Consider the following 21,239-nt stretch of genomic DNA (forward strand, 5'->3'; position numbering starts at 1 on the left):
GATGAGGAAGTGAAGCCCCTAGAACTCTCTGGCAGGAACGGGAAATGGTACGACAACTTTGGGAAGGTTTGGCAGTTTCATATAAAATTAAAAGTACTTTTATTACCATCTAATCCAGCAGTCCCATTTTTAGGTATTTACCCAGGTGAAATGGGCCGTATGTTCACACATACGCGCGCGCGCACACACACACACACACACACACACACACTGGAGGCCGATGTCCATAGAAGCTTTGTACAAAATCACAAAAACCCAGAAACAATCCAGATGTCGCCTGACTGCTCAACGGAGAAACCAAAGGCCACTGCTAAAGAGTAAAAAGAAACAAATCACAAGTCCATGCAGAAACATGGCTGAGTCTCCTGAGGAGGCCATGTGAGAGCAGACTAGCCAGCATCCACTGTATTATCATAGTCACATGCTATTTGAGACAAGTCAGAGCTCCAGATAGAAAACAGATCAGTGGTTGCTAAAGGAGAGGGGGATGGAGAGGCATAGGGAGACTTTGTGGGGGGGCTGTCATGGAACTGTTCTATATGCCTTGATTAAAGTGATGGTTATGGGACCGTACATGAAAAAGAGGGAATTCTACTGTGCGTGAATTATGCTTTTTCTTAAAAAAAAAAAATTATTTGTTACAGAAAGGAGAATAGTTAGGGCTGGGGGACCATTAAAAGGGACCTGACACCTGTCAGGTGTCAGGTGTCAGAGATAAGAGATGACAAGCTTGTGCTCAGGATGGGGCGATAGGAATAGAGAAGCAGGCAGATCGGAGAACTGGCCCAGAGGTGAGTATATACACAAAGTGCCCGGCAGCATACGGACGGGCACCTTACCTCTCTCCATGTCATTTACATGAGCCGTATGTATATATAACTTTCACATACATATCTCAAACTCCCGCCAATCGCAGCATGTTATGGCCTTGCAGTTTCACCAGGGGCAATGGTCAGGTGCAGGGACAGAGGCATCACTGGGGGCAGAGTGGAACAGAGATTCACAAGAGGACAGTGGGGCAGGTTGGAGTCGAGACATATCTATGGTGTGAACAGGATCCTGAGCAATGGCAGCAGAGGCACAACCAGGCCTGTCCGTGAATAAAGAGACCTATGTAAGGGTAACAGGTGATCCTGACAGGTCTGTCCCGGGCTGTGATGACCCCTCCCTGTATCTGCTTATATATCCCTCTCCTCTGAGTATTTGAGCCTCAAAGCAGAGCCGTGAATCACGGTTCAATTCTCAGGTCTAATTATTTCCTTGGATGACATTACCCTGTCCCTCAAATCGTGGACACAGAGTGAGTCTTGAGCAGTAAGACCTGGGGTGGGAGTCATGAGACCTGAATCATTATCCAGCTCTGACCCTCTGACTCGGAGTGACTTATTTTCATTCTCTGGGCTTTGACGTCTTTGTTTGGAAAATGAGCTGGTTGATCTCTAAGGACTCACCCAGCCTTTAGAATAAGCAAATTCTACCCCCAAATGTTTTTGTTTTGCCCATCCCTAATTCCAAAATGTGTGTTAAAATATCTTACCAGAATAAACAGAGCAAGATAGAATGAACTGATTAGGAAATTGAGATGAAGGAGGCCGAGGGTAGGATTAAAGGCTTGTACTTTGCTAGAGATTAACCTTATCCTTGACCTTGGAGATTGAATTTATCTCCAAGATTTCTAGCAGCCAAAGCAAAGAACCAATCAAGATTCATTAGATTAGGGGCACCTGGGTGGCTCAGTCGGGTGAGTGTTAGACTCTTGGTTTTGGCTCAGGTCATGATCTCAGGGTCCTGAGATCAAGCCCCATGTCAGGCTCTGCACTCAGCTTGGAGTCTGTTTGTCCGTCTCCCTCTTCTCCTCCTGCTCGCTTGCACATGCTCTCTCCTCCCTCCCTCTTGAATAAATAAATCAAATCTTTTTAAAGAGTCACATTAGATGAGAACTGTTTGGTAGAAATTTCTGTGATGAAGTCTGTGATAGAGTATTCTATACCTGGCCCATTCAAACACGTGGCCATTGGGAACTTAAAATGTGGCTAGTGTGACTGAGGATGGGAGTTTTAAACCATTACTTAATTTTAATTAGTATAAATTGCAGAAGCCTCTAGCCACAGGTTTCACACTGCTGTTATATCAGAGAGTGCAGCTTTAGATAATTTATGGTGTTTTCTCAGCATGCCAATTCTAAATTTACTGTCTCAGTTTCACCCCTCATTGCCTGGTCTGCCATACTGAAGGCAGACCTTGTCATTATTTCCCCTTTGTCAGCTGGTACAATGTTATGTTTTGTCACTAGCGGCAAGAGCAGGACCCTGAAGGAGGAAGGGGCTTCTCTTCTTGTTTCCAGCCCACTCTCCAGGGTAGGCTTCCACAGCTCGCCTGGTTTCTGCAGCCAGGATCTTGCAACACCTGCAGCTTCTGCAGGTGCCAGCTCCCCCAACACACATGGCTTCTCCAGTGTCTGGCAGCTTCTCCAACACTCGGCTATGGAGAGCAAGCACCAGTCCCTGCAGGGCTCCCGGAGACAAGCAGCTTTCCCCAGGACCTCTTCAAGCGACTTCAGAGTGGAAGGCCACAGACTAAGGACCTCCCTGTGAACAGCCTCCCCTAGCAACCTCCCTTGGGCAACTTTATAGCAAGTTCTAAGGCATGGCATCTCCCGGCAGATGGCTCCCCACTAGGAACCCCAGGGGCAAATGTCCAACAAATCCTGCAGGTGCAGGACTCAGAGACTCATCCACTATCTCCTTGGCCCTCTCCAAGGTCTGAATCAGAGCCATAGGGCTGGGAGCCTTTCCTAGAGCACTCTCTTAGTCCCCAAGGCAGCACTACCCTCAGAGCCTTGTATCCATTCTTCCAGTATTCTTCACGGTTCTTTCTGTCTCACTAGCCAATTCTTTGTTACTCCAATCTTCTCTTACAGTTAATTTTATATTAAACTTTCTCTGTTCCAATTTCCATGTAGTTTTTATCTCTTGATTGGACTCTGGCTGAGATAGGAGTAGTCTCTGGAGACAGACCTGTAGAAATGGGATTTGGGTGTTGATGTGGTCATGCCCTTGGGCTTGAGAGCAATAATGAGCTCCTCACCACTGGGAAATGGGATGCTAGTGGTCCACTGCAAGCAGTGCTGATTAAATAAGTGATCACCTATGGTTGACTGTGATGAAGAACCCATTGAGACAAGCGCCCGGGGAGCCCCGTGAGACGCTTCACTTGACTCTATGGCCATAATCATGACAAGAATGACTATAGTGTGGGATATATTCTTTCAAGTGGACTGGAATGCTTACAGAGGGAAAAATTGCCAAGTTCAGTTCAAACCATGGTCTGAGAATTAAAAGGATAGAATTTAAGTGGATTGAGTGTCGGACTCTTGATTTCAGCTTAGGTCATGATCTTAGCGTCATGGAGTCCGGCCCCATGTCACACTCTACACTAGGCTTGAGATTCTCTCTCTCTCTCCTCTGCCCCTACCCTCTCTAAAAACAACAGCAACAACAAGACAAAATAATAGAAGTTAAAAGATGCTTTATTTCCTAAAGAAAATAAGGTTGATATGACTGAAAATAGAGAATTTAATTTTGTGAGTGGCTGAATGTCAATAACAATTGAATTTACGGCTTCATTGAGTTGTTCGTGTGAAATTGGATTGGGAAAAAAGGGGATCATAAAATGTGAAAGGAAAACATCTGATCAAATCCATTTGAAACTGACAATCTTGAACCCCTGTGTCATTCTGAGTACGCATTATCAATGGCAGGAGCTTTCCCCCTGGTGTATTAGGACACTAGCACTTTTTTTCTTGAACCCTGTAATAATTTCATCTAAGGCAAATGTCTTGAGAGGATAGGCTCACTCTCCTCAACACCCACCATGACCACCCCTAGTTGCCACTAAACCATTACTAGGGTTAAATATTAGCGTGCTTTATGGAGACAGGTACACATGATGACCTTGGAGGAAACGTCTTAAATATCCAAGAATTATAAAATTGTGGCAATATTTATCAGCGTGAATCTGGGATCATGCACGGGTCTGGATTTGAAGAGTGTTAGACCAAGGATGGTGGACTGTGACACTACAGTGAGCAAATTCATTGATGTAGATGAACCTAATAGAGAATCCAGAGTTATTACGTTATCTCATACCCCTGGAGGTATCTCTAACTGCTCACTTGGTGATTGACTGAAACTTGAACTCAACGGTGACTTACATTTAATGAAATTGAGAGGCCACAGCCTGGATTTACACAGATAGAATTATATGAAAGAAGAAATTAAAAGATGTGGGGATATGAGAAGGTTTGATTGGATTTGTCATGTACAACCTGCATACTCGCCCACCAACTATGTTCCATGAGAACACCCAGAAGATACTCCCTTGATTAAGGCATTGAGAAATACATTTGAATTGTTCTTGGAAGCTCTGTGGTTGCCCTTTTTGAATGATAGGTTAAACTATAGGGAATGTCACCAGTGATATGGGCTCCCTGATTTCAGTGAAAATCATGGGATCCTGAAGTAGAAGAGGACAAAAGGCATTACTTAACTCCTGAAGATCAGGTGGGTATATCTAATGGTGGCAGGAATGTACCAATAACTAGATGTCCTGGTACACAAAGATCTTTGGAAATAGCTAATCGATCATGGAATCCTGGGGATGAAACAGATGGACACCCTAGTAGGGAACTGCCTGACTTCTATAACAGGAAAAGACTCTCGGTCTGGTAGTCAAAAAATCTAACCCAGTGTTCACAGTAAAGAGTCATGGCTCTCATCCAATTTTGAAACCTAGGTCAATTCACAGAGTAAGAGCCCTTTGATTGAAGGAGCGATGGGGTACCCTTGAAGAATGGCTCTGCACCATTGCCTCAAATATACACAGTAAATCATCCTGTAAGAGTTCCCCAAAAGGACTGGCAGTCATTTGCTAGAGTGACTTTTTTAGGAGGAAAAAGAAAATTTCAGAGATAACTAGATACTGGGTTTGAGCTGGTGCTTATTCAGAGACACAAAACCCCAATGCAGCCCAGAGTGGGGGTTATAGTGGTCAAATGGTAGAATCTTAGCTCAAGTCAGAGTCACAGTAGACCCAGTTCATCCACAAATCCATCTTGTACGTTATTTTTCCAGCTTCTAAATTTATCATTGAAATAGACATACTTGACAATAGGCAGAGTCCTCATACTGGCTCTCGGACCAATGAGGAGGATCGTTATGGTAGGAAAGACTGAGTGGAAACCTTCAAAATGTCCCCTTTTGTTGCTGTGCCAAACCAGAAGTAATACCACCTCACTGGGAAAATTGCAAAGACTGATGTCACTTTCAAAGACTTGAAAATAGTAGGGATAGTGATACCTATCACATATCCCAATGAACTCACCAGTTTGACCTATGAGGAAATCAGACAGATCTTGAAAAATGTGAACTCTTATAAACATAACCAGTGACGCTTCCCATGGCAATTGCTGTTCCAGATTTAGTATCTTTAACTGGAACACATCAACATGGCCCCAGGCACTTGGTAGGCAGCTGTTGGATTGTCTAAGACCTCCCCACACTCCAGATCAACGTGTACAGACAGCTAAAAACAGTTTGCTTTACTTAACAGGGACAACAGTCTACCTTCCCAGTTGTTCCCCATGAATATATCAGTTCTGTTCACTGCCATAAACAATGATCTGTAGAGATTTTAATTATCGTGATAGTCCATAAAATGTCATACCGATTCACTGCATTGGTGACATTTTGCTAATTGCATCTGAGCTTTTTTATTCATTTCATATTTTTTTTAAAGATTCTGTTTATTTATTTGACAGACAGAGATCACAAGTAGGCAGAGAGGCAGGCAGAGAGAGAGGAGGGAGCAGGCTCCCTGCCGAGCAGAGAGCCCGATGCGGGGCTCGATCCCAGGACCCCAGGATCATGACCCGAGCTGAAGGCAGAGGCTTTAACCCACTGAACCACCCAGGCGCCCCCATATTTTTGTTTTATATGCAAGTTTTTGAAACTCAATCTTACAATTTGGTCTTCCGATTACAATATTCAATGGGACTGTGACAGAACCAGGGGACAATGAATATAGCTAGCAAGGGACACAATGCCTGTTGGGGATGGTGCTTCTCTTTTGGGAGACAGGCTGAGAACTTCTTCATGTGTAATCAGGAGAACTCTATCTTATTAGATGGGAAGTCTAATCCCATTGGGGATTTCTGGGACACAGTGTAGAACCCACACCTCAGGGCTCTACCCGCCGTGGGTCGACACAGATAGACTATTTATGTGCGAACTCGCACCAGTCGGTGGCTGAAGGCTCCTGGGATTGCTGATGTTCCAGCACTTCTAGCCTGCCAGGCCAATGGCAACAGGAAGTGCCTGGGCAGAGAAAGGCAGGGGCCCGCTTTTGGAAAGGGTGGCAAGGGCAAGAGGATGCACGTGAGGCCCTGACAGGGTCTGCTCCTCTGCAGTTGCCTTCTCTCTAAACCAAGGAGGAGAGGGGTGCCTGGGTGGCTAACTGATTTCAGCTCAGGTCATGATCTCAGGATCCTGAGATTGAGCTCCGCATTGGGCTCTGCCCTCAGCAGGGAGCGTGCTTGAGAGTCTTTCTCTTTCCCTCTGCCCCTACCCCTCTCAAAAATATGTATAAAACAGTGACACCTGGGTGCCCAAGCCAGTTAAGCAGCTGCCTTTGGCTCAGGTCCTGATCCTAAGTTCCTGGGATCAAGTCCCACATCAAGCTTCTTGCTCAGCAGGGAGCCTCCTTCTCCCTCAGCCTGCCACACCCCGCCCCGCACCCCCCCACCACTTGCATGCACTCTCTCTCTGATTAAAATAAAAATTAAATTTAAAAAATAAATTTAAAAAAAGTGTATAAAACAGGGAGGAGAATTCCTACTTCCTACGGTTGTTTCTGTGCTGCTGATCTTGCGAGCTCCAAGAGTTAACTATTCATCACTTGGGGGCCCTGAATTGCCAGGAGAACTAAGGGAAATGGTGTAGAGAGAGCAGCTGACAAAGAGTCCAGCCTCAATGTGAATCCCTTTCCTCGCCCTTTTAGTAACTGCTTGCCTAAATCCAGAACCTACTCGGTGCCCGAGCGGTACAGGTGTTAATCATTCTATCCAGAAGAGAAAACAGAGGCTGGGAGGGTTTAAGTCGCCTCCCCCAGGTCACTGACTGCCTGACTCCAGAGCCCTGGTGCTTGGCCTCCATGTAGCACCACACCAGCAAGGGCTGGCTTCTGACATGCTCGCCAACAGTGCCCATCGAGGAGCTCAGGTACCAGATGCCTGGGAAGCATCCGCCCTTGCCAGATGTGACCCAGATTAGCTTTGGGAGAAGCTGCTGCAAGGAACGGGCCTGTCTTCTGCTTCTCTTCCTTCGTAATTGGTGTCCCAGCAACATAGCTCATGTGGGTGGAAGAAACTCTCCTTTCTACCTGCCCCCAGGCTTTGTCCTCTTCTGCCCACACATGCCTCCGAGGTGTCACATAGCCTCACCTTCTGAGGGCTTCCTTCAGGGGATTAATTTTGAGTCTAGGCCAGGCTCTTTGTTCTGTCAATCTGAGCACAGAAGACATGGACATTCTGCCTGTTTTTTACCTTCTGCCTGGGAAGGCCCAGGCTGTCGCTGCTCACCTCTTCCTCACTGAGCTCGTAGTCTCGCGGAGGCAGACTAGGCATGTTTTTAGGGTACCCGCACAGAAAGGCACCAGAAAGGAATGGTGATAGGTGCAAACCAATGTAGTGACCAGGAAAATGGCTCCTCCATTTGGGGTGTGCTTCTGACATCAAGGACTGGCTCCTTCAACTCCGTACCCCACCCCTGTGCCTACTTCACCACATGCTAGAGACTGGTGGACACAAGTCTACAGACCGGGTCCTTGAAGAACTTGATTTCCAAAAAATGGCCGTGCTGTGTGGAAGCGCGAAGTGAAGTAGAGAATGTACTTCCTCCCTCTGCATTAACAAGCGTGTTTTTGGAGCATTCTTTGTTCCTTTGCAGCAGTGACAGCAGAGGTCCAGGGACGGGGGCCTCATTTTGTTTTACTAAGACGAAGGTCCTGGGATATCCGTTTGCTTGCCTTCAAGCAAGGCAGAGGCCCTGTGGCCCTGGAGCCAAGAGTGGTCACGGTTTCCAGACCTATGCATCTCAGCTGAGGCAATGTGGCCTTGGAGCCAGCCAGTGACTGAGACACAGACTTCCTGAATCTTCATCTTCCTCATCATAGAAGCTCCTTTGGTGGAGCAATCCCGTCGGCACATTCTGGGAGACATTCCTGGAGGTTCTGCCTACATCTGGGAGGCAGACGGTACATCTTGCTTCTCTGGCACCCAAGGGCACACACATGGTCTTCAGCAGATGGCCACAGAAGCCTCTAGACATTCTCTGACAATTGTGGGGCCTACAGGCAATTGTGGAGCTCCAGGCCACCCATCTCATACTGAAAGAGGCTCCAGAAAACACATACCTGACTTCGTTTGATTTTCACAGCAACCCCATGAAGAGGAGGCTGTTCATAATCCCACCTTACAGATAAATAAGTAGAGGTTAAATAATCACTCTAGGCCACAGATCTGTGTGACAGCAGAGCTCCTCTTCACTTTCTCCTCTCCCCAGCCAGCATCCTCCTCTGCTCACCTCCACTCCTCATTGGCAAAGGAGAGGAGAGGGCTGGGCAGGAAGGATGGAGAGAGATCTCCGGGAGCCAGGCAGTGGTCAAAGCACAAACTATCCTTGGAATGTTAGAAAGTTCTCTTGGAAAGTCCTTCTCAGCCTGAGGCAAATTCTTTTAAAGTACTTCCTTGATTGGAAAAATCTGGTGCTGTGAGGCTGGAATTGAACACGTGGGAACGGCCCAAGGACATTGGGTAGCCCAGCTGCAGAGTAAGGAAGCATGTCAAGAAGGGGGCACCATCAGAAGTCAGAGCCAGGTGGCATCACACAGAGACAGGCCCCAGGGGGCAGTCAACATTGTCAGGACCATGGCAGCTTCAAGGGAGGAACCCAGAGGATGAGTGTTCCGAAGACACTCATTAGCTGTGCACCCTTGGGGAAGTGACTTCACCTCCCTGAGACTCAGCCTTCTCATCAGCCCTCTGCCCGAGAGGCAGAGCATTACAGGGGTTAGGACTGCTGGCTTTCCAATCCGACAGCTGAGTCCTTGGCTTTGTCACTTGTTGCGTGGTTTCTTTGTGCCTGTTTCCACATCTGTGAAATGAGGATGAAACTACCAATGAAACAGCATCACTGGGACAATTCAATGAATTGGCATAGGAAGAGGATTTTGCACTGCACCAGGCATATAGCAAACACCAAATACATGTTAGCTGTTGTTTTTCTTACCTAAGAAGGAAGTGTGAGGATTAAAGGAGACAGTATAGGGGTACCTATGGGGCTCGTCTGCCTTTGGCTCAGGTTCTGATCTCAGAGTCTGGGGACTGAGCCCTGCATCAGGCTCCCTGCTCAGCCTTCTTCTCCTCTCCCTCTGCCTGCAGCTCCCCCTGCTTGTGCTTTCTCTCTCTCTCTCTCTATCCAATCAATAAATAAAATCTTAAAAAAAAAAGAGAGAGACAGTATGTATGTAAGGTCTCATATATACTTTGCCTTTGATGATCAGCTCAGAAAGTGGTATTCTGGTTATCTAATACTGCCTTAAAAACCATTCCAAAACCAATAACAATGATCAAGTACCTTGCTCACAAATCTGCAATCTGGGCAGGTCTTAGCAGGGTTGGCTCATCTCTGCTCTGTGTAACATCAGCTGGGAAGGTTAGAGGGGGGCTGAGGGATTCACCTTCCAAGATAGCTCACTCCCATGGGTAGCCCGTTGGTGCTAGCTGATGGCAAAGAGTTCAGCTGGGTCTATAGACCAATGGCCTATGTAATCGCTCCATGGCCACATCATGGCTGCTTGGGCTTCCTCACAGCATGGCAGCTGGATTGTCAGAGCAAGTGTTGCCAGAGACGGAAGGTGGAGCTTCCAGTCTCTAAAGGTGTTAGCATGAAGATGGGCCCAACTTCACTTCTGCTGTATTCTGTTAGTCAAGCACTCACTGAGCCTGTCCATTCTCAAGGGGAGGGAGACAGATTCCTCCTCTTGAATGGAAAGAATGTCGAAGAATTTGCAGCCATCTTTAATGGAGGTAATTTGTGTACTCACTCCAGGTACTAGCTCTGGGTCCAAATACACAGACGGAGGTGAGTAAGCTCTTTGTTCCCAAACCACACCCCAACCGAGAAGTAGATGATCAAAGCAGGTAAGAGGGACCCCCTCCAAATTGGACAAGTCCTATTTGTTATTCCAGTTTCAGTAGAAGAGAGTTTGTGAGTCTCTCATCTCCCAAGATCCCTGGGTCAAGTGCCTGCCTTGCCTCCCCCGAATCCTGCTTCCCTCTCCCTGGAGCTGGTCGGGGAGCCCGTGGTTGTATTCAGAGTTTCAAGTCACGATGGTGAAGCATACAGGCTGTGGAACCTTTGGGTAGCTTCCTAAGCTCTGTCAGCCTTACGTATCTCATTCAGAAAATGGGCATGAGATGCCCTACATCACAAGGTCATTCTGAGGCTTAACTGAGGTCATGAGTATGTAGGGTGCAAGGAAATTAACAAGTGACCCATTGGGCTAATTTTTTAGTGTGGAGTATTTTTCATTTCAGAAACAGATTTCCTCTTTCCCTCTGGCTCCCCATCCTATTTCCTACTAGGTTATGACAAGGAGGCAGGAGTCAGGAGACTTTAAAGAACCCATTAAAAGTAAGCCTTCCTAAGATAGATAATGAGTATAGATATAAGTACAGCTATTGATAGATAGTATAGTACGTAGAGACAGTATGATCTCGACTATGTGAAAAGATAGAGACTAGAGGAAATGTGCGAGATGTTAACGGTGGTTGATTCTGGAGGCTGAGACTATGGCTGATTTTTTGCCCTGCTTCTCCTTTATAACTTTTTTGTGTGCATCCCCATATCGTAGCAGTCTCCGTGTTACTTTTTAATAAAGACATTCATATGAGATGAATAGATATGTGATGGCGCCCTTCCCACGCACCCCCTCACATCCTCCCACACAAACTTGTCTTTCTACAGAGCAGGCTTTGCCCAGGATGATGCTATTGGACCTTTGGGCCGACAAGTCTTCCTTGAGCTGGAATAGACCAGGCATCGGGGGACACTGAGCCTCCCTGCCCCTCGCCCACCGAACTGTCAGTAGCGCTCCCCAGTGTCAACTAAGAACACCCCCACGTCATGCCAAAAAAATTGTTCTTGCTTTGCAGAGATGCATTTGGGGTGAAATGTCAGGATGTTTGTAATTTAGTTTCAACTACTTCAAAAAAAATGGATAAAACAATTATGTGGAACAAACATAACAATTGAGAAATCTAGGCCACGGATATACGGGCATGGGTTCAATTACTCTTCTTACTTTTCTGCTTGAACATTTTCACAGTCAAAAAGTGGGAGGAAACGCCCCCACTCCCCATTTTCCAAATGCCCCCGATGGGTGTGGTACGACCCCTTGCTGAAAAACCTCTGGCCACGTTTTGTACCAGCCTCTTTTTCATAGATGGTGAGTCCGGTTATAAGTCGAAAACTCCTACAGTGGTGCTTCTTTGGTCTTCAAATGTTTCCTCGATGGCCTCTGGAGGTAGGGGGACTGTCCTCATGGTAACAGAAAGAAGGGGCCCTTGTCCAGTCTGCTGGGGCCTTGCTGGTTCCATGAGGTGTTCCCCAACCTGCCTGGCTAGTGGCGTCCTGATGGTATGAGCTGAAACTTGTGATCTGTTCCCACTGTCACAGACTCGATGCCTCCACCTCTCTCCTGGGCACATGTGTGGCTCAGAGACTCAGCAGCACCCTCCATGCACCCCTGCCTCAACATGCCACCTGGCCATTCCAGGCTCATCCATTCTTCCCTGGGGGCACAGAGGGACCTCTGGGGCTCTCCCGTGCCGTACCCACCCTGAAATGATTCCTAACCTGGGGACAATACCGGAATGGCATAAGAGGTTGTAACGGGGGAGCCCAACCATCCACCCATACCTTCCTCATACAGGGCATTTTATAGATTTCACGTACACGCTCCCTTCAGTCACACACCTTTCTGAGTGCCTACATTGCGCTGGGCACTGTGCTAAGAGTCTGGGCTCCCCACCCGACAGCATCTACACACCGGGTGTCTTTTGATATGTGAAAAGGCAAACAGATCCTGCTGCAGCCATACCCGTGAATATCGAGCAGCTGTTACAAAGAATAAAAGGAATTGATATGTACTGATAAGGAAAGATATCCAAGCAATGTTGTTCAAAGGAAAGGCAAGTTTCAATGTAATAGGTGCGGTAGACTTGGAGCGGTTTTCCATGGAAAAAAAAAAAAAGTATAATAATAAGAACTGAAAGCAACCCTCTTTCTGTCCCTGCATTAAATAATACTGCGACCGAGTCATAATTTAGTTGCTTGCTCTAGGAAATACCTGCTCTCAGAAGATAAGACAGAATCAGACATATGCCTTACTTAACGAAACAAAATTTGCTCATTGGGACTCATTTCAAGTCCCCTGCCTCTCTGGGTCCACAATCCAAAGCTCTTAGGTCATAAATTTTGCTCCGTTTCAACAAGCTACCTGCCTTATATGACCCACCTTAATGAATTCCCCACTTATATGATCAGCGCAGCCTTTAATGCCCTGACAGTGTCCTTCCTTGAAGTCTTCACTTTCTAACACCATTAAGACTTGTTCTGGGTGGTGTTCTCCCTTCCTGCAGGAAGTTGGATACACTTAGCTTTGCCTGATCAACAAGTTTTCCTGGTAGTCTTTTAGGGAATCAGTGATCAAGAATTATAATTACTATGTGCTAGGGGTTGAGCTGATGGTTTTATAGAGTAATCTTATTCTGTGCGATGTTTAGTCTCACATGTTCACATTTTACAGGCAAAAAAGTAAGAATTAGAATTTGAACAACTTACCCCATGTTACATGGGGAACAAGTGGCAGAGACAAACTCAAGATGTCGGATGCAAGAGCCTGAGAGTCGAACCCCCTGCTATGACCTCTGTTCTAGGTGGACCTATTTAGCCAGAGCGACTCCGTCTTGGGTAAATAGCCATTTTGTTGTTTGTGCAGTAAACTTAAATTGACCCTGCCCCCCTGCCCCCCAGAGAAACTTACTTAGAAGCATAGTCCAAGAAACCAGTAAAATGTAGTCGGCTAGTTCCTGATAACAGAGCCCAGAATTCAAGGACGAGTCAGGCCAGATGGAGACATCTAATCAGTACTGTTTGTAACAGTGAGAGGTCTTGCCCAAACCAAAGTGACTCCATCGTGGGAAGGATGACCATCTTATTATTCACACTGAATATGTCAACTGACTAAGCCTTCTCAGAAAATACTGTTTGTAACGTTTCCTGGTATGGGGTAATCTTGAATAACAAGTCACCAGACCGGATGAAACTAGCCAACCCCGTGGGTTGAGATACCAAAATATGGGTTGCAGTTTTACCCAATAAAAGGTAGCCTGTAAGATGGTGGGGGGAGTCACTCTCTTCGGAGACGGCCCTGGCCAGTCAGTCTGACTTCTGATACTTGGCATAGAATAAAGCTCTACATAACTTTCACTCTGTCTCAGTCTCGTTCCTTTGATAACGGACCCAACATTATGACTATAGAACAAGTTGCTCAAAATCCCAGTGGCTTAAACATTTTTTTCTTTTGTTTTTCTTTTCTTTTCTATTTTTTAAAAGATTTTATTTATTTATTTGACAGACAGAAATCACAAGTAGGCAGAAAGGCAGGCACAGAGAGAGGGGTAGGCAGGTTCCCTGCAGAGCAGAGAGCCTGATGGCGGGGCTCAATACCAGGACCCCGGGATCTCGACCCGAGCCGAAGGCGGAGGCTTTAACCCACTGAGCCACCCAAGCACCCCAGCTTAAACATTTTTTGATTTTGCTTATGGATCTTCATTTCGGGCTGGGCCTGGGGGAGATAAGTGCCTCCACTCCACTAGCATCAGCTGAGGTGGCTCAGACGCTGGAAGCTGGAATCATCTGGAAGTTCATTCTTTTGCTTATCTGGCAATGAATGCTGTCAGCTGCGACCTCAGCTGGGCAATTAGCCATCACACTTGCATGAGGCCTCTTCCTGTGACCAGGGCTTCTGCATAATGTGGTGGCTGGCTTCCCAGAGAGAGCATCCTAGGAAAAGAGATTTCCAGGTACAGCCGTATTGCCTTTCATAACCTTGCCTTGGAAGTCAGGCAGCGTCCCTTCTGCTGCATTCTATCCGTCAAGGCAATCACAGAGCCCTCTCCAGATCCCGGGGAGGGGAAAGAGACCCACCTGCGGATGGGGAGTGGCAAAGTCTGGAAGAGCATATGGGACCAGAAATATTGATGTGGTCATTTTTGGAAACACAATGTTCCACAGACCCACATACGTAGTGTGCATGCATATAAAACCTGAAATATTATATAACAAATAGTTAGCTAAGGTTATTCTGGAGCAATTAGGGTACTTTTTTTTTTTTTTTAACTTATATGCTGCTTGGATTCTTTTTTTTTTTTTTTTTTTAAAGATTTTATTTATTTATTTGTCAGAGAGAGAGAGAGCACAGGCAGAGTGGCAGGCAGAGTCAGAGGGAGAGGCAGGCTCCCTGCGGGGCAAGGAGCCCGATGTGGGACTCCATCCCAGGACGCTGGGATCATGACCTGAGCCGAAGGCAGCTGCTTAACCAACTGAGCCACCCAGGCGTCCCTGCTGCTTGGATTCTTATAAGCCGTGTGTAGTACACTAGGGCAACACATTCTTCAAAGTCTAGCGTCCAATCTCTAGAAGCTGATGCTGAAGGTGAGTATAGATACTGACTGTTGGCTCATTCTTCTTCTATATCCATTTTCTGCCTCCTGCTGCTCTAGTTTATGCCTCAAGAGATGACCTCTATGGATGGTATTGCCTGGATTCCTTTCCCCTCTGTCTTCTGGTTGGGGTGATCCTATGGGAGCTGAAGTCAGAGGGTGAGGGGAGAGAGAGGTGGGTATCTATTCTCCCCTCCCTACCTGCCAATGGTTCTCCTGATGGCCACACTTCCCTATAGGCCAGGACATACGTTGGGTCTTCCACAGCTGCAGGTCTCACTGGATTCCAGTAATATTTCCTTCATCTCCATTTTTCAGAGATAATGGCTTGCCTCTGTGGCTAGTCCCTGGATCACTTCATCATCCCTTATGGGTTTCCTTAATCCTCTCTATTCCTCTATAATTGTCTCTTCATTAAACTCTCTTCAGTTAAGCCCTTTAAGTGTGCTCTCTGCTCCCTACCAAGCCCCAGTCCCTGACTGATCCAGTAAGACACTGATGGAGACAAACATGCAAACAATGACATTACAGTGTACTGACTGCTTTGAAAGCATGTATAGGAAAAGAATATTTTTTTAAAATTTTTTTGAGGGAGAGACGGAGAGCATGAGCAGGGGAGAGGGAGAGAGAGGATCCTAAGCAGGCTCCATGCCCAGAATGCAGCACAACGTGGGGCTTAACCCCATGACCCCAAGACTATGACCCAAATCAAAATCAAGAGTCAGACGCTCAACTGACCAAGACATCTGGCACCCCAGTAAAAGAAGATTTAGGTTTAATTTTTTTAATTTTTTTTTAAGGTTTTATCTATTTGAAATCTTGCCATTTGCGATGTGGATGGAACTAGAGGGTATCACGCTGAGCAAAATAAGTCAATCAGAAAAAGACAATTATCATATGATCTCCCTGATATGAGGAAGTTGAGAGGCAATGTGAGGGGTCTGGGGGAAGGGAAGGGAAAAATGAAACAAGGTGGGATTGGGAGGGAGACAAACCGTAAGAGACTCCTAATCTCACAAAACAAACAAGGTTGCGGGGGCGGGGGAGGTGGGTAGGGAAAGGGTGGTTGGGTTATGGACATTGGGGAAAGTATGTGCGATGGTGAGTTCTGTGAAGTGTGTAAACCTGGTGATTCACAGACCTGTACCCCTGGGGCTAGTAATACATTATATGTTAATAAAAAATTAAAAATTAATTAAAATTTTTTTATTTATTTACTTGACAGAGAGAGAGAGAGATCATAAGTAGGCAGAGAGGCAGGCAGAGAGAGAGGGGGAAGCAGGCTCCCCGTTGAGCAGAGAGCCCGATGCAGGGCTCAATCCCAGGACCCTGAGATCATGACCTGAGCTGAAGGCAGAGGCTTAACTACTGAACCACCCAGACACCCCAAAGATCTAGGTTTCAAAGAGAAGAGTCAGAGAAGTCTTCTCAAAGAAAATGATCCTTAAATTGAGTCAAAAAAAAGATAAACCAGGGTTCACTAGTTTGTGAAAAAGAGAAGAATGTCCCAACCTCATGAAGTTTCCATGGATAAGGAAACAGGCCAAGAGAGGTTAGGTGACTTACTTGTGGCCACATAGGATGTAGCATAGACTCAAGCCATCTGCTTAATCCTTCACACTATGGGAAAAGTTTATATTAGTTATATCAGTTGAGATGTTTTTGGCTGCAAACAACCAGGGGGAAAATTACTTAAGCATTGAGGAAAATATTTATACAATACATTTATATAATCTTGTTATACAATAACAAGAAGACGAAGGTAAGGTAACTCCAGGGCTATTTAAATGAAATCAAATGTTCAACAAAGTCATCCAAAAGATCTAAATAGAGGACTATGCCATGGATTAGAAGACTGAATATTGTTAAATCAATCCTCCTTAAATTGACTTATAGATTTAATACAATCACAGTCAAATTCCCACAGTTTATGTGTGGAAATCATCCAGCTAATTCTACAATTTACATGGAAATACACAAGAGCAGCCTAGACTATATTGAAGAAGAACATACACTACCAGATATCAACACTTAATATCAAGCTATAGTAATTAAGTCAGTGTGGTATTGGTACAAGGATAAATAAATAGACCAGTGGAACAGAACCGAGGTTCCAGAAATGGAACCAAACATGTACATTCATTTTATTTCCAACAAGGATTCAGTGGCACTGGAAAAATGTGATATTCATATAGAACACAGGCTTGGGGGAAAAAATGAATCTTTACCTCACACCATATATAAAAATGAATGTGATATACAGATCACAGACCTAAATGTAAAGGTTAAAAAGAATCAGGCTTCTCAAGGAAAATATAGAAAAATATCTCCGTCATCTTAGGGGTAGGTAAATATCTCTGAAACTGAGCACAAAAACAAACAAACAAACAAATAAAACCGGAGCAAAACAAAACAAAAAACCCTACATGGAAAACATTGATAATTTGGACTTCATTAAATATAAGAACTTATGTTCACCAAAAGACATCACTAAGGAAGTAAAGAAGCAATCTATCGACTGGGAGACAATATTTGCATTCCACATATCTTATATAGAACTTATATCCAGACTATAAATGAACTCCTACAAATCAGTAAATAAAAAACAAAACAACTCACTTTTAAGAGGGGAAAGAGACATAAACAGGCACCTCTTAGAAGAGGAAATGACAAAAATGCACTTGAAAAACTCATCAGAGAAATACAAAATAAAACTATAACAGGGTACCACTACTCACCCACCAGAAGGGACAAAAAATTTTTTTAAGATTATTTATTTATTTATTTATTTGAGAGAGAAAGAGAGTGAGAGAGAGCATGAGAGGGGAGAAGGTCAGAGGGAGAAGCAGACTCCCCATGGAGCTGGAAGCCCCATCCCGGACTTGATCCCAGGAGTCTGGGATCATGACCTGAGCCGAAGGCAGTCGGTTAACCAACTGAGCCACCCAGGCACCCCGGAATGGACAAAATTAAAGACTGGTGATAGCACCTGTGGATGAGCACTTAGAACAATGGGAAATGTCACACACTTCTGGTAGGAGTATAGGTTGGTTAAACCACTTTGGAAACTGGCAGTCTCTACTAATTAATTGTTACTTATCCTATAACTCAGCAATTTCACTCCTAGGTGTACATTCAAGAGAAAGGAGGACACCCTTCCACGCAAAGATGGGTACATGGAATGTTTATTGCACCTTTCCCCCCACCCCCTATAATAGCCCAAAGCTGGAAAGAGCTGAAATGTCCATCAGTAAAAAATGAATCAACAAAATTGTGGTACCACTGGAACACTACACAGGGATTTTTTTTTTTAAGATAAACTACTGGTGTACATAAAAACACAAGTGAATGTCAAAGAAACATGCTGAACAAGAGAAAACAAACACAAAACAGTTAAGTACTGCTTGAATCCATTTATATTTATTTCAGGCACAATAATTTACAGAGCTAGGAATCAGAACAGTAGAGGCTAGATATTGCCTGGGAGGGAGCACGAGAGAACTCTCTGGACGGCTTGATATGATCTGCATCTCGACCTAGCAGTGGTTACTCGAGGGTATACATGCATAAAAATTTGCCACGCTCTGTACACTTGAGGTTTGAGTATTTTATTGTATGGAAATTATGCTTCCGGTTTGAAAACCTGCTACCGAGCATGTTCACTCTGCCATCCTTCGTGCGTGGGCTTTGTTCCCACCATAATCACAGGACAGGCGGCTTCCATATCAAGGGATCGCATAGCGTCAAGAATTTGGGGACAAGGGAGACCCTCTGTTCCTGTGCCTCTTTGAAAAGTAAAGAAACATTCCGCAGAGACCTCTTCGCCTCTCATTGACCACAGTCTGGTCACATGTGCTGGCTTAACCCAACCACGGGCAAGGGAAGTGAGAGTGCAAGGGAAGTGGGAGTGTCCTGATCGGAGCTTACCTCCCTCCTGGTCACATGGGAAAGAGAGGAAGACTTGCTGGGTCAGTGATAAATGCTAAGCTTGTAGAAATTGGTTCTTGAACAAGGAACTGGGCTCACCCCACAGACGATACCTCACAGGGATAAAGCAGAATTTCACCCCTTACAACCTCTTGTTTTGTCTTTTTTTTCATCTTTTTTCCTTAATGGATCTATCTTCATTGTTTTCCTGTTTAGGTAATTAATATTCACTGCAAAAGTTCAACGAGTATGTGAAAACCCCCTGTAATTAATTCTCCCCTACCCCATACCATGATAAGCACTAGTAAAAGTTTGATCTGTGGTCTTCCAGAATTTTTTCTTGACGTACATGTCATTTTATGTATTTAAATGATTCTCCACCCGAAGAAATAGAAGCACATCGTATTTGTCAAATACTATCACTCGCCTACACATTGAACCCTTTTTATCATTTTCTCTGCTGCAACCCTCATTATTCTTCAGGTGTCTAGTGGCCAAGTGCTTCAGGGAAGATAGCCCCCTCCCTGGATCCAGGAGTGAATTATGATTAGTGTGAAAGAGTGGTTCTGATCCATGCTGCCCATCAAAAATACCTAGGGAATTAAAAGATCTATGTGATGGGGACACCTGGGTGGCTTAGTCTGTTAACCCTCTGCCTTCAGCTCAGGGTCCTGGGATTGAGTCCCACATTGGGCTCCCTGCTCAGCCGGGAGTCTGCTTCTCTGTCTCCCTCTACCCTGCTTCCCTGCTTCCCTGCTCTCATGCTCTCTCTCTCTCTTTCTCAAATAAATAAAATCTTAAAAAAAAAAAAAATCCTATGTGAATTCCTAGGTCCCACCCTCAGAGAGATGCCCAGAGCTCAGAGGTATTTCGGAAGATACCCCAGGCAGCTGGGATTGAGATCTGCCAGTATCAGCTCTTGGCAAGTACCCATTCCCCCATGGGTGCTGATTGGTTTAAGAATGAGGCACATGACCCAGTTCTTGCCATGGGCAATGAGGGGAAATTGATGGACATTCTGAAGCAAGTTTCCTATTTCAAAGACAGACATCTTAAGATCGTTTCTGTCTCTACACACCGCCCGCAGCATGCCACTCTTGGAATGATGGCAGTCACCTGGGACCGGGAGGGGAGGAGACGAAGAAAATGAGCCAATGCCTGGAGACGGCAGAGCATAACTGTGGAAAGAGCTTGAGCCCCTGGTGATGTCATCGTGCCGCCAAATCTGAACTTCTTGAGTGAGATAATAAGATTTCATTCACCCTTTCACCCCTTTGATTTACATACAGCCAGAAGCTTCCTGACTAGGGTAACAATCTGCTTATCTACTTCATTGTTGTGGGTTTGGGTTCTTATTACAGTTGTGGATTTGTTGCTTGTTTACTCTCAGCACCCCCGACAGGTGCTGAGGAGAATCACTTGTTGGAGAGAAGGACTTGAGACGCATGGAAAGTAGCTACTCTCCCCAGACTGGGAGTGTCGCAGAGCAAAAAGGGGAGATGCTAAAATTGGGGAGACCCAGCTCAGCTCCAGGAGTGAGGGGTCTAGGGGTTGTGCCAAATGTGGTCAGTCAAGGTCAGGAGCCCCTGCAAGGGTCAGCAGGTGGGGAGATCCTGAGCCCTGGGGGACAGAACGGGCAGAACTGGAATTGGGGGCCAGGGAAGCCATGGAGATAGAAATCAGCCTTAGGGTAAGAGGGTCCCTCCCAGTTCGGGCATATCCCATTTCATCTCACTAAACAGGTCCTAAAAAACAGATGTCCTTAATAAAAATATCAAAAGGAGGGCACCTGGGTGGCTCAGTGGGTTAAGCCTCTGCCTTCAGCTCATATCATGATCTCAGGGTCCTGGGATCGAGTCCCGCATTGGGTTCTCTGCTCAGCAGGGAGCCTGCTTCCGCCTCTCTGCCTGCCTCTCTGCCTACTTGTGATTTGTGTCTGTCAAATAAATTAAAAAAAAAAAAAAAAGAACTCTTAAAAAAGAAAAATCAAAAGGAGGGGCGCCTGGGTGGCTCAGTTGGTTAAGCAACTGCCTTCAGTTCAGTTCATTATCCCAGAGTCCTGGGATAGAGTCCCACATAGGGCTCCCAGCTCCACGAGGAGTCTGCTTCTCCCTCTGACCTTCTCATGCTCTTACTCTCTCTTTCTCTGAAATAAATAAATAAAATCTTTTTAAAAAATATCAACAGGAAACCTATTCCCATTATATTAAACGGGAAAAACTCAACACCCTCAACAGATTTCCTGAAATTTTACTGAGGTAAACTCTGTAAAATGTATGTATGTGTGTATATCCGTATACATTCATATACACACACATACATACATACATGTATAATTTTTTAAACTATCATGTTAGGGGAACCTAGGTGGCTCAGTTGGTTAAGCGTCTGCCTTCAGTTCAGGTCATGATCCCAGGGTACTGGGATCGAGTCCTACATCAGGCTCCCTGCTCTGCAGGGAGTCTGT

Source organism: Mustela erminea, chromosome 7, assembly GCF_009829155.1.
Source record: "Mustela erminea isolate mMusErm1 chromosome 7, mMusErm1.Pri, whole genome shotgun sequence".
NCBI lineage: Eukaryota > Metazoa > Chordata > Mammalia > Carnivora > Mustelidae > Mustela > Mustela erminea.